Below are 7985 nucleotides of genomic sequence, written 5' to 3' on the forward strand. Positions count from 1 at the left end.
AAGGATTATATGTTCACTTATAGAAGTTCTGATCGATTAGAAGTGATAAGATATACAAATACTGATTTTGTGAGTTACCTCACTAACAAAAAGTTCGCTTAAGGATATATTTTTTTTGGTAACCAACAAGACAATTTTTTTAGAAGAGTGTTAAGCAATCTATTATTGCATTATCGATAATAGAAGCTGAATTTATGATATACTTTGAGGTCACTAAGCAAGTTTCAAACCTATGAAATTTTATATAATGATTTGGTATAGTCTACTCAATTGCTAGGCTACTAAAGATATTTTATGATAATATTATAAGATTTTTTTTCTTCTTAGAATAATAAGTAGTAAAGTCATTCTAAGCACATAAAATACTTAATTGTTAGAGAAAGAGTCCAGAAATAAGTGTATATCGAGAACCTAAGCAATTTAATATTTGTTGATCGATTGACTAGAGCCTTATAGTCTCAAGTGCATAAAGTACATATTCTTATACTAGGTCTTTTAAACAACTCAAATGTCTAGTGATGTATGTGTAAATGGTTATTTTAATTGATAGTATTGCTAATGTAAGTAATAGTTAGTATTTTTGCTATCTTATTTTTTATTTATATATATACATATTGTGTATGTACTTGATGATAGGTTTGACCTAACAAGAAAAATTACAATAACTATTATGGATTATATTGATAGTTTAATTTAATATAGTATTATGATATTTATTGGATTTATCGACATGTTTTCTAAAATCGTGCATATATAAATTATTTTTTAAAGCTTATATAAATTATTTTTTAAAACTTAGGATTTGATTAAATAAATTTTTTTAAATAAAATTTTATTTTGTTGTTATGATTTTGAATGTTTGTTTTATATGTCTTTCAGTATCTAAGTCAAGTGAGAGAATATTAACAATATATGTGGCTCACTCATAACCATATTGTTGTTAAGATGTATTAAAGATAACGATTAGATTATAATCAAAGATCTAAATATCGATATTTATATACGTCCAAATCTTATATATTAATATTGATGAAAGAGAATATCCAAGATTTCTTTTCTAGACTCACCTATATTGATGAAATAGATAAGGCCTATTATGTTTTAAGAATATAACTCCTTTAGAAGAAGAAGAAAGAGGTGAGAAGGGCTGGTGGATCGGAGATGCAATAATGTTGATGTATATAATTCGACATAAGCACACTAAATAAATATACATATCCTCTTTTCGTATATCTAAAATAAATTAGATTGCACTCATTGGTATTAATTTCTTTAATCATATATTTATTTTCTAAGATGAATGTCGTCATGACATCTGCCAAAGGTGGGGACAGATTTAATTATCTCAATTGATAGTGTCGAAAGCATCAAAGTGGAGACAGAGGGGGGTTGAAGTCCTGATTTGGCCTTATGAAGTCCTTCCAGCACTGTTAATACCCTCCATCTATTCTATTTGGTATGACTAGATTGGCAAGGCGTACATATGGACTCGGAATAGTCATTGGTCGTAGCCATAGCCACAACCTTACACCACAAGGTTGCAGAAGATGAAGTGCCAAAGAAGACATGGAATTAAGTGACGAGTCTCATCTCAAGAGCAATGAGCAAAGATTCACTAGTAACGGAGGCATAATGACTCTAGAATATTCTAGCAGAAGCTACAAGATACACATTAATATCGTATTAAGATAATTAATAAGTTATTACAATGATTATATTAAGGTGATGATTCAGGGTGTAAGGTTAATAGGATTCTTGATAAATAGAGGAAGCCAATGGAAAGTGTGATAAAGAACCATAACCTTATAGAAAATGAAAGAAGATTAACGTTGTTATAGAAGAAATTCTTTTGTGCTAAATAATGATTTTTTATTCCTTTGATGAACTATGATTTATACTAGCGTTCTTATAGAAGAAAATCTTTTTTTTTTCTTTTGTACTAAATAATTCTTTTGTATGGTATGAACTATGTCGTGCACGTACCATATAGCCTTGAAATATGATTTATAAAGTTCCTTTAGTATGATTATTCACTAGGCAAATTAATGCCTTGGAGATTGGTTGGTCGGAAACAGATTGAACAGTGACTCGACTTGGGAGTCTTAAGCTAAAACATTGGTGAAGAATTTCTAGAAGAGTCAGAAGCTCTTGTAGCTTTTGATGCTATAAGAGAGAGGGAGATATATATATATATATATATATATATATATATATATATATATATATATATATATATATATATATAGTTTATTGCCAGCGTGTGTTATACCTTTAGATTAGTAGGTAGATCATCTTTTGGGTTGTTAGCATTGGCGTTTGATGGATTGGTGCTACCTTATTCACCTTAGTTGTGGCTCCACTAGTTAGTCATTTCTATATTATTTTTTTCATTGACTTGTTATATACAAAGTGTTGTGAGAAATATTTCAAGTATATCAACCTACTTTCATCCATGTATATATATCTTGAACCATCTATTAAAATAAAGTGAAATTTTGGTAAATAATTTGATTGAGGATTTATTTATATATTTATATATATACAAAATTATACAAAATTATGTTGCTTTATTCAATTTTTAATGAAATTGTCTTTGTATTCTCACTATTCAAAGTAGAATACATTACAGTTAAAATAACTTTACACGTATCAAAAGATGTTAGTCAACGTAAATGTTCTTTAACGACTATTAATAATATCTTGGGATCAAATATTGTCTTCACCATTTGTCCTTTGTCAAAACAAAAACAATGAATCCATATTTTCTAATGTAAAACAAAGCACATCTCATTTTCTTATTCATGCTTCACAATCTAAAACTTATCGAAAAGAAATGTTGGTTTTAATTTATAAATATAAGAAATTGACGACATATGTGTCGGGGAAAAAGATTTGTCTCTTATAAATTCACTAAAACCTTGATTTGTAGGAAAAATATCAGCCCTTAGTGCAATAGATATGGCTAATGAAGCTAATGGAGTTCGAATCACTTGGACCGATGGGTCTCTATCCAAACTCGGTCCAATTAGAGAAGAGTTATGCCGTTTCTTTATCAAAATAAACAAGAAAATTTTGGTTTCATTGGCAGGTCTATCTCCAAATGATTGAAAAATATAGAAGAATTTGAACAAGTGTTTTATTTTATTATGTTCACTACAAGAAAAATTATGATAAGTCATAGACAAAAATAATTACTGGCACTTCAAATTTTCATTAAAACGTCGTGTCAAGAAATGATGTACCATCGCTAGGTCACCAAGTTAAAAATTTTAGTGACAAATATATATATATATATATATATATATATATATATATATATATATATATATATATATATATATATATATATATATATATATATATATATATATATATATATATATATATGCATGTATGTATATATATCACTGGTTTTTTATTTTATGATCGTTTATATTTTTATGAACTATTCAGCTTATGAACTATGTGTCATTTTCTATTTTTGTCTAACTTTTTCTCATTTTCATCAAAATATAATGGATCCATACTATGCTTCTAAATTGGTCCAAAACACCTGATAAAAATTTAGACTATAGAAAATATTACCTAATATGTGATATACTAGTTTTGCCTAAAATCCAAAAATAGTGCACACTTTGAAGGACTATTCTAAATAATGTGAAAATTTTAGGAATGGTTATAATTAGACTAAGATGGACCTATGTTAATGGTTTTTTTCTTTTACAAAAAAATTTGATATTTTTATGAATTATTCAGATTTTGGAGTTTGTGTTATTTTTAAATTTTGGCTAACTTTTTTCTATTTTCTTAGAAATATCATTGATTAATACAATATTTTTTGAAATTTTAAAGTAAATGATATTTAATATAATATAAATGATGATTCCAAATGATCTGAAATTTTTAGAAAATATTTAAAATAACTCAGATGGTCATATATCCATAATTTTCTATTTTAGGGATTTTATTTTGATATTTTTTATGAATTATTTGTCATTTTCTATTTTTGCCAACTTTTTCTCATTTTCACAAAAATATGGATCCATGCAATGATTTTTGATATTGAGCTTCAAAATTGGTCTAAAAGAACTGATAAAAATTTGGGTGAAAGAAAATATTTCCTAATATATGATGTACTATTTTCACCCAAAATCTTGAAAATAATTTATGACTGATCCAGTAGACCTAAAAAATTAAGAAAAAGCTTCAATTGAACCTAAATGGACATATGTCACTTGTCTTCTATTTGAAAATTTAGGAAAAACTATGAATCATTTTTATTTTTTACCAATTTTTCATATTTTCACATAAATATCATGGATCCACGTAATGTTTTAGACATTTGAGCTTCTAAATTGATCCAAAATACCATGTAAAAATTAGAGCATAGAAAATATATTATAATATATGATGCATTATTTTTACCCGAAATCCAAAATTAGTGTATCGCATCGAAGGATTGATCCAAATGATATAAATTTTTTAGTAAATATTTGAATTGGAGTTAAATGGACATATGTCATTAGTTTTTTATTTTATAAATTTTTTTTTGATATTTTATGAATTATTTGACTTGCAAATTGTGTGCCAATTTTTATTTTTGGCCAGTGTTTTTTTTTTTTTCACAGAAATATTATGGAATATTTTTTGATATTTGAACTTCTAAATTAGTTCAAAATACATGACAAAAATTTGGGATAGGAAAAATATTTCCTAATATATGATGATGTATTGCTTTTGCCTAAAATCCAAAAAGTAATGCATTGCATCGATGAATTTGTCCAATAGATCTAAAAATCTTAGGAAAGACTTCAATTGGACCCAAATGGTCATAAGTCATTTTTCATTTTAATTTTTTTTATATTATTATGAATTATTCGGCTTATGAATTATGTGTCGTTTGCTATTTTTTGCCAACATTTTCCCTTTTCCCATTATTCAGCTTTCAATATTTTTTGACATTTATTCTTCTAAATTTGTCTAAAATACCAGATAAAATTTTGGGCATATAAAATAGAGCATGTAATGTAAAAAGTGAATCTACTGAAACTAACAATTCCAATATTACTTGCGTTAACTTTGGACAATCAAGCAGTTAGAAAATATTAAAGCATATTTAAACTACAAATGTACATGTCACTCTAAGTAAGTTTTCACTAAGCCACTTCAAAATTATAATTCAATTTTAATAAGCTGCTATAATTTCGATCTAAATGTCATTGCCCTCAGGTTACTTGATGGATGATTATATCTAAATTGTTTGCATCTTGAATACTTTTTTTTTTTTTTTTTTTCTTGCATTCAATCCTTCCTGTCTTTCTTTTAATTGCCTACATCATAATTTTTGAAGGTAATACAATACCATCGTATTCTCATCATATATAAATTTTTTTTTATAAAAAATATTTTATCATTGTAGGTCTTTTTTAAGATGTTTGCTCTATAATAATCTTCACAAAATGAATATGAATTACCTAATAGTAATCATAACATGAGAATATAAAATTATCAAAATATAAAAATACTGATATGAATAATTTTTTTTTTCTTTCTAAATCTACTATAATTGTTTGAATAGGTCTTGACACTTTCAATATGAGGAAAGACACCATAGTATAAAACCCTTGTCCTTTGACAAGTTGATGTAGAATCATTAGGTAATCTTTTCTCTTAGTCATTTTTATCATAAAGATAATAAGTAAGTTATACACATCCTTTAGCAATGAATTCATACTTACTTTCTGATGCATTTGTGGTCAGCATTATATAACAACGATCATAAAAATATACAAAAACCCATTTCTTATTCTTAATTTTAGATATTCATATAAAAGTTTTTTTAATGATTTTTTCTCAACTTTTTTATATATTCATTAAACTTGTACATACTAGGGGATCTAACAATAGTCTAAAATAGTTGAAAGATTTTTAAATAGATGTATGAAACGAAGATTGGTGTACTACTAGGAAGATCTCTTTCATATTTAAATTTTTTTTAGATTTTGATCACCAATAATAATCCATATAATCAATGAAAGAACTACTGCATTCCATATAATCCATATTAATCTTGGCAAATTACAATCATGCTTTTTATAAAACTTGATAATTTAGAAACTATTAATTCCATCACAAGATACTGTCATTTATTACCAATCGAAACTTTACATTTCACTTTTATTTTATGACTTCTAGTTGCATGACATAGTCTTCAAGAATTTTTAAATTTCAGCCCTATCTCAAGACACCTAGATATTATTTAGATTATAAAATAATATATAAATAATAATATAATTTTAATGTCATTCAAATACTTATACTATACGTGACTAACAAACATATCATTATATTATATGAACAATCATCATCTTTAGTGAAGAACTGGTGTTTAATAACACATCATATTCAACGAGTATTTATTCAACATTATCATACACATTCTGACCAATAACATCTAATGTATCATAAATATTAGGATTTATGTCATCTTTAACCTCTTATTGTATTCTTTCTTTAGCTGATTCATTTTCTAATAAATATATCACCATCATCATCATCTTTATCATAATAAATAAGATCATTCAAGTTATTTGGCAAATGATGTTCACCCAAACTTGATATCTCACATAATATCCGTATATCAATATCGTCAAGAACTAAAAATACTTCATTAGGATCTTCCCTATAATGAGATAATTAGAAATAAAAAAAAAATATTTTTTGGAATCAATGAATCGAATCAATATAATAGTCAAATGGATTGTAACACGTTAGCTTCTAAGAAAGTACAATATGAAAGAGACGTTTTTACAAAGATATCAATATACTTGCATGATATTTTGTATCTTCTGGATTCAAGATGAAAGGAAAAGAGATAGAATAAGATGAAAAAAAAAAAAAAAAACTGTAGCAACCCACATATGAAAGAGAAATAAAGTAGATAAAGAAGAAGGAGATGGACAAAGAAAAATTAACCAAAGAGAAGTATTTTCTTCTTCATCGAGATCAACACATACTCATACTATGACAACAGTTTATTTATCGTAGTTAAAATGTTAAACCAGTAGTAAACTATCTCAACTCGAATCAATCAGCAAGGAATCTACAGTCCAAAAGTCACTATTTTAGATGAAAAAAATAGTGACTTAGGTGTTTTTAAGGGTAAATGGATAAAATAACTCACCAAAAATATTATTTGAGTAATTTTTTTTTAAAAAAATGCTCTATGGGAAAAAGTTAAAGTTATTTTTTTTTTCAAAAAAATACGCAATTATTAATCCCCCATAATAATACTATTTTCACCCAGAACTATAATTAATAATTATTATGGGATTACAAGTAGTCGAACGACATGATTTGGTTTGCTCTTCCATTTGATGTCCTACCTTGGCACATCACATAGAGTCAGTCGGCAGGCAGGTGGGGGATCCGATCCATCCACAATTAATTCACATGTGATCCCAACCACCTTTTCATCTTTTATTTATTATCTCTCTTGCTGTAATGCTGTGTGCCTTTTCTTTTGTGGTCCCTCCCCGACTTGACATGGGAGCTTTCCGCATGCCAACTTCTTTTTCTGTCTACCTCTTCGAATCCATGCTCCACCACCCACCATATGTAGTAGTGGTTTGATCTCAGCAGCAAAGGTGAGAAGCCCATCTTCTTATTTCTGCTTCCTCGACTTATATGTTAGAGTTTAATATAGTTTTTCTTGAGATTAATAAGTACCCAATCTTTGTCAGGTTTTTAGCCAAATTTTATGCAAACTCACTCCCTTTTAGTGACAGCCCCCATTAGGAAGGAAGAAAGACCTCCTCCTCCTGTCAGGATTTTTTTTTTACCTTTCAACATTCTTACATGGAATTAATATGTAGCAAAGAAAGGAACAACATAAATATGCTTTCAAGGATTTGAAAATGCTGTTCATGGCGGTGCTTCTTCCTATTATCAGCAAAATACACGGTCCTTAAAGCAGCCAATCAAGC

The sequence above is a fragment of the Musa acuminata genome, chromosome BXJ3-5 (genome assembly GCF_036884655.1).
Source record: "Musa acuminata AAA Group cultivar baxijiao chromosome BXJ3-5, Cavendish_Baxijiao_AAA, whole genome shotgun sequence".
In the NCBI taxonomy this organism is placed as follows: Eukaryota; Viridiplantae; Streptophyta; class Magnoliopsida; order Zingiberales; family Musaceae; genus Musa; species Musa acuminata.